Source organism: Amblyomma maculatum, chromosome 8 (genome assembly GCF_055883805.1).
Source record: "Amblyomma maculatum isolate TAMU_Amacu chromosome 8, ASM5588380v1, whole genome shotgun sequence".
NCBI lineage: Eukaryota > Metazoa > Arthropoda > Arachnida > Ixodida > Ixodidae > Amblyomma > Amblyomma maculatum.
This window is the reverse complement of record NC_139351.1, coordinates 18633409-18642378: the sequence shown is the minus strand read 5'-3', so window position 1 is coordinate 18642378 and position 8970 is coordinate 18633409. Positions and strand designations below refer to the sequence as shown.

The following is an 8970-nucleotide window of genomic DNA, read 5'->3' as shown; positions in this document are numbered from 1 at the left end:
ACCATTTCTTCGCGATTATTCAAGCTGCTTCTCGTAGTTAAAAGCTAAGCATCTAAAAAACTCAGAAAAAGGTAATTAAGGAGTCAGGAGGTATGGGAGTGTAGCTTACCATTTCTTCGCGATTATTCAAGCTGCTTCTCGTAGTTAAAAGCTAAGCATCTAAAAAACTCAGAAGGGTATCTTGATCGGCATCTACAAGCTAGGCCTTCCAGACTTGCAATGGCTGGTATGACAATCTCCTGCCTGGAGTGAGTTATGATATGTCGAACGACTGTTTTTGTGAGGCGAGCAAGCACAAAATCTTTTAAGCTCTTGAATGAGCTCAAGATATGCTACCAACCAAACGTATGAGCTCCTTAATGCATGCATTGAAGTGAATTCGTTGCAAATATGTTTTTTTTTCTGTTTAAGTAATACGAAATAACGTGCAAACAAAAGATAGTCAGGAGAAGTTAGAAACGCTAACGCTCATTTCACAATAGACACAAAAAAAAAAGATTATGCTGCCCACTCAAATATTCCCCAAAAGAGGTATAATGATCTCTTAACTGCTTGTAACCTTGCAGTGTTTGTCGATATTGATGAAGTCAAGTTCTGGTTGTTTGCTGCATTTCATTGGCATTCAACATTAGTATTGTTGACAATATTGCTATTTCGCTCAATTTTCTTGTTGCGCTAATAAATAATTGAGGTTCATGCAGTTCACTTCTAATGCCCTTTCCGGCACTTTAGATACCTTTAATATCGTGTTTTAAATATGTTGTCCAGTAGCAGTATGAAATTACATAAACTTCCCCTACAAGCAGTAAAATTACGTCGTTTTTCCTTTCTGTCTGTGTGTACATGGAGAGGGGAATCTCTCAAGGGTGCGACTTGATTACTCGCAATATAAGTTTTTTCAATAGACTCATGCGTTTCTTCAGTCATTTCCTTTCGCAGTGCACACGCCCATTCTCACTGATTCCTCTTTTAGTAATCTCATTAATTAACTGTTACATCTGACGTTGTTTTAGACGATAAAGGAATAATTTTGTTTTTCATTGCTATATTCTGGAGTGCGAGAATGCCGATTCGGAGCTAGGTCCCACGCCATACCACGAATGTGAGACATTAAGAAAAGCTCTTCTGATTAGGCGACGACGGAGGCCGTTTACTTGTAATCTGTGTTGACTATGTCGTTTGACGCGAGTAGCCAGACTTTATGGACTGCATGAACAGGTTGCCAAGGCTAGCAGATTTCTGCCTGTAATGGAGGCAATCTGCACAATGCAGCAGTAAACGTGACATCCAATGAGTTACCTTCTAATCTAGAGTGCTCCTATGCACTGAAAAGTTGACTAATTTGCATGGCAGGATCTATGCCCTGAAAGAGCATACTACAAAACACAGGCATAGGAGTAAAGCAAGAAACAGTGCTTATGAGCAAGCCGGCGGCGCTCGCACTTGTTTAACAGCATTAACAAGTGAATTTCGTATAACACAAACGCGTTCTCTGTGCTAATGTGGCGCTTCGAAGCCAAAGCTTTCGTAATGTAGTTGTAATTATACTGCAGCCATGTACAGTGCAACGGCAGCACGCAAAAGCTACTTGTGTGATCGCCGCTCCATGCTTTGCGCCGACATAAACCTTTCCGCACGTCAAGGGAATAGCGTAGACCACTCCCGTGGAACAGGTCACAAACCGACGTTTATGATTAATTTGGCACCCACTCTTTTTCTGGCCACAGATGCGGGGGCATAGCCCTCCCAGCTTACTGGGTGCCGAAAACACAACCGGCACACTGTGCCTGTTGGCCACTTTTTTTTTTTTGTCTCGTCTCTTGTCCTTAGTGGTCGTGTGTGTTTGCGCTCTATCAAAGTTTTCCACAAATGAACCAACTCGCCCAAAAATAAGTGTTAATGATGCAATTATACTGCAGCCATGTACAGTGTAACGGCAGCACGCAAACGCTACCTGTGTGCTCGCCGCTCCATGCTTTGCGCCGCGTGTAGCAGACGACGCGCCCGGCAAGGAGCAAGAGTTGACTGCCGCGCCACTAGTTCTCGCGACCGCCACTTGGGACACATTCCTCCGATGGGCGGTATGGGGAGCTGTCAAAATGACTTTGTTCTACTAACGTTGTTTTAGCCGTCCTTACGTTTAGTACCAATACATACACCGAGTATTTTCAGGACAGGGCAGAGTTGTGCATTAACATAGATGTGATCAGAATTGTCCAGATTTACATCTTGATTAGAAGTGTTGCATTGTTCTCTTCATCAGAACAGCATCTCGCTTTGTTCTAGATTTGAACGATACAACAACCTAACTTTCTCTATCGTTCCCAGTCAGCACCATTTGACACAGCTCAATATTATACACGACGAAATGTTCTCTCAAGGCGATCTGTTTCACAGTGTGAAGAACGTGTTGGTTTCCTTATACAATGACTACGCGAGTTTCAAGGTTTCAATTGACACTTGATAGTGCAAAATGTATTTTTCCTCTTTTTATTTTTTTTCTGTACGAGTCAAGATAACGCTGGACATCTTTGAATATGCTTATAATAAATCTAGTTGCGGGTGGTGGTCATTAAAATCATTTCTGAGGTCACCATAATTAGTAGCTCCACAAAAAGGGTTTTCGTTATTATATTGAGTACTGCTTCCTTTTAACAGCGCTAACAACCCTTATATCGGCCTCGACAAGCACTTCTACTGGTATGCAAACAAACTTAAACATTACATATATCTTAATTAATTTAAATATATGGTTCTAAGCGTACAGTTTATTAAGTGTGAAAATAACGGTAGTGGGTGTGGACAATTCCTTCAGCTGTGTAAAACTTCGTTGTGTTTAAAATAGGAGCCATGCTTTAACCGGATGCGTTCTTCCCGTGTCGCAATACAGTCTACTCATTTGCAGAGTTCTGAGTCTAGATGAATGGTCAGGCGGCGGCTACGCGATGTTATAACAGCACACGTTACATAGACGGTGAAGTGCATGATTGCGGACAAAACAGGGCAGCGACATCCTTTGGTCGTTTAGTAAAATCAGTAGCTTCATTTTGTCACGGCCTGAAGCAGGAAGAAGGAAGTGGAAGAAATTGTCGACGAAGAATACAATTCCGGTCCCAATTTGTTTGGCTCCTTGCCCCTATCTGCCAGTACCTGTTTATTCCTCTTTATTGCATACATATCTCCCCGTTACCTTATTTAGTCTAGGTGCCGAGTGTCGATCTCTGTACACTTCGCTGTTTTCGCTTCATTGGCACCTGAGGCGCGTATCAATGCCAGAAAAATGCGGCTGTAGCCTGTTCGTCATCTGCAGCTGACTTACGTACATCCCTCTCCTGTCTATTGCATCGATATCAATCCTCCTGGCTATATTCCAATGACACAATCAAGCAATGTGCGTATTGTTGCCGCCACTGTTTCTCTCCTACAGTACATCCATAATACTCTTGGCTATGTTGTGCTTACTCAGGAAATAGCTTAACTCCTCTCCGGTTCACATAATGGAAATATATCATTGCGAAATCAATGCTACTCTAGGTTTCGAGCCTTCAGCGTAACGCGGCCAGTAGCCACGTCTTACCCACGTGACGCTGTGACGTCACACCCCTCGTGACACTAGGGTGAGAACTGGGCTACCAGCTCAAGCGGTCGGCAGGAGCTGCCAACTTGGGTCTCTCGTTTCACATGGGACGGTCATGTCAGAATCAGCCTGCTAGGGCCCTGGCATTCACGTTACCCCTATAGGCCACTAGGGCGCAATCATGCGGCTTGGTTAAAGCGGGGATTTATATATGGGCTGAAGAAAAAGAAAAAGAGAAGACGAAAGCTCGGTCAACCGCAGCTAATGCTTTCGCTCAATAGTTGTTTCAGCAGCGTTGAAGCCTTCTAAGTTTTTTTTGTTCGTTTTTTTTAGTGTATCTCCCATCCTCAAGTATGCGTGCTCTACTTGGGCTCAGTCAACTGCGTAAGGCTTATCATTGCTTGAATATGTAAAGGCACCGGCTGCTTGTTTTACCGCAGCTGACTGTCACTTCTCAATAAAACCACGCTTTTCCTCACGTCAGTAGTCGCCACCGCGCATGGCCGAAATGAGAGGAAAGTACTTGCACTTAACATTATTTGATACTATACTCAACGAAAGAACAACCATCGATAAAGATATCTTGAAAAGTCAAAGTATGTACCCGGTATACAGATCATTACGCAAAGGGCATATTTAATTACAGCTCCATTCCTAAGTCAATACATGATTTATTTTAGCCAATGGAAAGTGTCACAGAGCTTCGATCTTTTCTTTGATGCCCACAAAAATATTTGACTAACTTTAATCCATGCCGATATTTCTGCGGCGCTTAAATCAATTTACAGCTTTACAGTCGTGTTGAAATATGCAAATATCACAAAGCACGCTTGTATAAACCTGTAAATTGTTTTTCCTTGTTCATTTTAGAGCGATTTTTTGCAAAAATTTTATTCTGTCACTCTTTCTATACCACTGAAAATGTCATATAAATCAGCAGAAATTTTGACATCTAAGCAGTGCAGGGCTTGTGCACTGTTATTATCTCCCTCTTCTGCTTGTATGTGCAGTTTATTCCGCTATGGATGTTATGATGACAATGCGATGCCAGCTTACGGCGCGTGCTAATACCTAAGGCTCCTAATTCAAACTGCGTCGGATTTTGAGTTTAGCGCTCTTCATTCTTCCGCAAGACAGTATCAAGATTTCGTGTTGCAGAATAGGCATAGTTGCGTAGCAAAACAATTTGATTTCTTGACAGCTGCGTGACGTCATACTGCGCAGGTACCTCAAACACCCTGCATCGCCAGTAAATGTGAGTCAAGCGTTAAGTAATATTGGTTCGGCGATTAGGCGTATTGAGGTAATTCAAAGTTTTCTGAATGTATCTTATGATGTAACCTAATTTATTAGGTTACATCATAAGATATTTTCAGTCAATTTCGCGTAAAGGAAGTTTTAATATTAGATGGCGTTCAAAAGCAGGACTTTTGTTTTGGCAGCCGTCCGCGCTACAGGCCACAAAAAGCATTTTTGTAGTACTTGGTAGCAAGCGGAGATTGATATGCATGTCGTATTGTTTTACATGCATCAGTGGCACCTGGCGATACTGTGCTGATGAGTGTGTGGGTAGAAACATGCACCGAAGAACGCAATATTGTCAAGCCTTGTCAAGTGGAGCTTAATTTGGTATGCGAGACTTAGAAGTCAACTTTAGAACAGTTGCATCAATCTCAATAAAATTTTCAGGGATGGCTTATCGTCCTCTCTTTGGTATATATTCTAAGTTTCACCAACTTAGAAAATATAGAAAAACGTTGTAGTAGTCATAATGTGTAATTAAGTGTGCCATATTAACAAAACTATGATTTCAGAAATCATGAATATGTGCTAACTTTTTGTGTTTGGATAACTTCTAGGCAGTTCATTGCGCAGGATTAGGGCAATTACGGCTTCTTTACGAGCGTTATGTAAAATCTGAGCACTATAACAAGGAACGTTTTTTTTTCATTACATGTCCCGTATTTGAAGGTTGTTTTTCTTAGAGGATAATTAGGCATCTGAAAAGTACCATATTTTGTTCCCAAGAAACTTTTAGTTCAGAAACCGCCTTGAAACAGCCTTTGGCGAAATCATTTCGAGATGGTAATATATCTCACATTTGTGCTCTAACAAAAAGTGCGAATTGAGAACAATAATTTCAGAAATTTCAGAACTTCCTAATAAATTCTAGGGCCAAAATATTCTATTATATTATTACGGCAAAAATGATTTATTCTGTACCCTACGTGTTTGGTTTCTTATTAAGTGTCATTGTACTGCACGCTTTTTTTACGGCATATTACATGTGTCTTGGCAACAGTATACTCCTGAAAATATACTTAGCAAATAAAAATTGCGCAAGTCTCCATGTCAAGCAACGTTAGGAATGGCAGTTCCCACAATTTTATGTTTTGGGAGGAAAGCGAAAAAGTACCTTAAATTTTATTTTTTCTTGATTCTGTGCATATTTTTTTTTTTCACATGTTAAACTCTTTGTTGACACATGAGCGCATATTCGAATCTTGGGCAGCCTCAAACGCCATCCATCGAGGCATTTTCACGTAGGCTGCAGATGAAGTTATGTGATGTTAGGAAGATAGTGAGAGACCGGAAAGCGTGGCGTGACATGGTCCGACACGACTGAACGACTGATCTGAACTGTAAAATATGTAGCCTCTATCGAATACAGCTGCCTGACCGTAGTCGCTACTTGTGAAATTCTAGAAATATAATTTTGAAATCTCCTTGTAAGCATAGTGCAGTGATTTAAATTTGCGGTCTCGACGCATTCCTTGCAGTAAGTGCGCCTGTGGCGGCATCTGTCGACAGTAAAACGAAACTAAATCTGGCTTCCTGGAAAGCTTACTTTCACGCGTGTCCCGCTTTGGGGTAGAGAAAAATGCTTTCAACGAATTAGCAATTACACATACCGAAAATGTCAGCAGCACTAACATTTCTTTCAGAACTGACAATAAAAGGCATGAATAAAGCAGAATATGCTTATTCAAGTGCACTTTTTTTTCGTACAAGCCGGGGCTTCGATGGTGACAATTACTTCAGTCAATTTATTATAGCGCTTATAAAAACAATGAGGCAGCGAGCTTTTTCCCGCAGTGCATAAGCACACTGTGTACAAGACAGGTAGAGAAAATTGCTATATGTGCTAAACATTTGCAAAAAAAAATAAATATATTAACGCCTCCAAATAGGCCGCCACTGTAGTATACAAATTCATTTCTATTGTTCATTTTCGTCAGTTATTGCACCGTAGTAGACATGCCACAAAGAGCAGCCTTCCGGGCACAAAATAAAAGCATGTGGACAATTGTGAGCGTGTGGATCAGCTGACGATGGGCCTGTATTTCACTAGGCGCCATCCAGACTGTAGAATAAGTGGTACCTCACTACGTTTACACTTTATGTAAATTGTTAAGGCGACCTTTGAAGGCGGAGTGCATATAGCACGCAAGATAAAAAAATAATGAACTCTAGTCATAAGAGCATGTTTTGATCACCAATATTATTGATAACAACATTTGGGGAGATATATTAATAAAAAAATAATCACATACATTAGGCATGGAGGTATTTGCATGGCATAAAATAATTTGCATAAAATAAGTGTCTGGTTCAGCTGACGATGAACCTGCATTTCAGTAGGCAGAATCCCGACAGAACCACAACTTGCATCTCTTAGATTTTCAAAGCAAAGCAATAGGAAGAAGCGCAGTGGTTAAAGCACTTAAGGTAAAAAAATGGATGAACTCGTCCCAGTTGCGGCTGAAATCTGACAGTCATAGCCAAAGATATACGCAAGTAGGTATCAATAATATTGCTCCGCGAATATTTATCGAAGAGCCAAACTTTCCCGTGCATTTCCCATTCTATTGTGTCAATGACTTCACTTAGGGTTGCGTAATTTAGCGATCCTAAAGAATAAATAGATCTCGTTATACATTTTCAGACCTCAAAAGTCAGGGTACAGAGTCTCAAGTTAATTTTCTTGTCTGTAAAGATTTCCGATCCTATAAGAAATTTGCGCAAATTTATAGAAAAAAAAAGCTGGTGCATGTACATGCCACTGTAATCGTAGAGAACAGGAGCGCACAGTTCTCTACAATGCTTCACCGACTCGCCCACACAAACGTATTAATCGATGCCAGTGTATTGCTAGAATACATTAATTCTGGCGATACCTTCCCATAAACATGATTTTCCATCATCAGAGGGCAACACCGGGACCGGCAGACGCTGAAAAAAAAAAAAAATGTGGCAGTGGAAATCAAAATCAAATTCAAGCCGGTGCAGTTTGCGTGAACGGCGTGGTGTCAATGCCCTTTTGAAAGCATGTGACATAAAGTGCCGATAGATGGGGAAACTTTTGCAGTAGCCCTTTGTGCAATTGCAATGGCTAATTTAAAAAAAAAAGGCGCTAGGTCCGAGTGTATTGTCTGGGCTACCCCATGCCACACATTCCCAGGTGCGATCCTGCTACTGCCGAGCGCGGGAGCTTTTGCCTGCTACGTTTCCGCCCTGGGCCGGTTCGCTCCTCATTAGACGACCTGGTCGCCACCGAACTCCCCCGGGGCCACCATATCGGCGCCCAGTTTAGCGCGGACACCCGATCAACATGGTCAGATGTGGGGCAGGCCTCCCAGAGTCAACACGTCTTCTAACGCCAGCCTCCAAGCAGCTGGATTACAGGGGCACGCCACTACCCCGGCAGAGGCGCGATCAATGCGGCCGATTTTTATATGCACCATACTCTAATTCCCTCATAATTACAATCCTTCTTTTTTAACTGGATGCTGTCTCCGGCGCAGCGCGGACACCCGATCAACATGGTCAGACGTGGGGCAGGCCTCCCAGAGTCAACACGTCTTCTAACGCCAGCCTCCAAGCAGCTGGATTACAGGGGCACGCCACTACCCCCGGCAGAGGCGCGATCAATGCGGCCGATTTTTATATGCACCATACTCTAATTCACTCATAATTACAATCCTTCTTTTTTAACTGGATGCTCTCTCCGGCGCAGCGCGGACACCCGATCAACATGGTCAGACGTGGGGCAGGCCTCCCAGAGTCAACACGTGTTCTAACGCCAGCCTCCAAGCAGCTGGATTACAGGGGCACGCCACTACCCCCGGCAGAGGCGCGATCAATGCGGCCGATTTTTATATGCACCATACTCTAATTCCCTCATAATTACAATCCTTTTTAACTGGATGCTGTCTCCGGCGCACGTGTTCTTTCATGTTCTTATAACGAAATTTCTAGGATCAGTTCTGGTTGACAGCTCAGATGTCACAGTGCTGAAATATACACTTCCGCATCTGGTTTTGTTTTGAGCTCAACAGATGCCGCGCTAAGCGCCGCGGCCTAACCTCCTCTCTCGTTCGCTCGGTGGCGCC

At 42.5% G+C, this 8970-nt stretch overlaps 1 non-coding gene across 1 annotated transcript; it reads right to left on the bottom strand.

Annotated features, from left to right (window-relative positions):
• Nucleotides 1-7985: 7985 nt before the first annotated feature.
• On the bottom strand, nt 7986-8283 carry LOC146180654 (signal recognition particle RNA). The gene has a single exon (XR_014700508.1).
• Nucleotides 8284-8970: the final 687 nt, after the last annotated feature.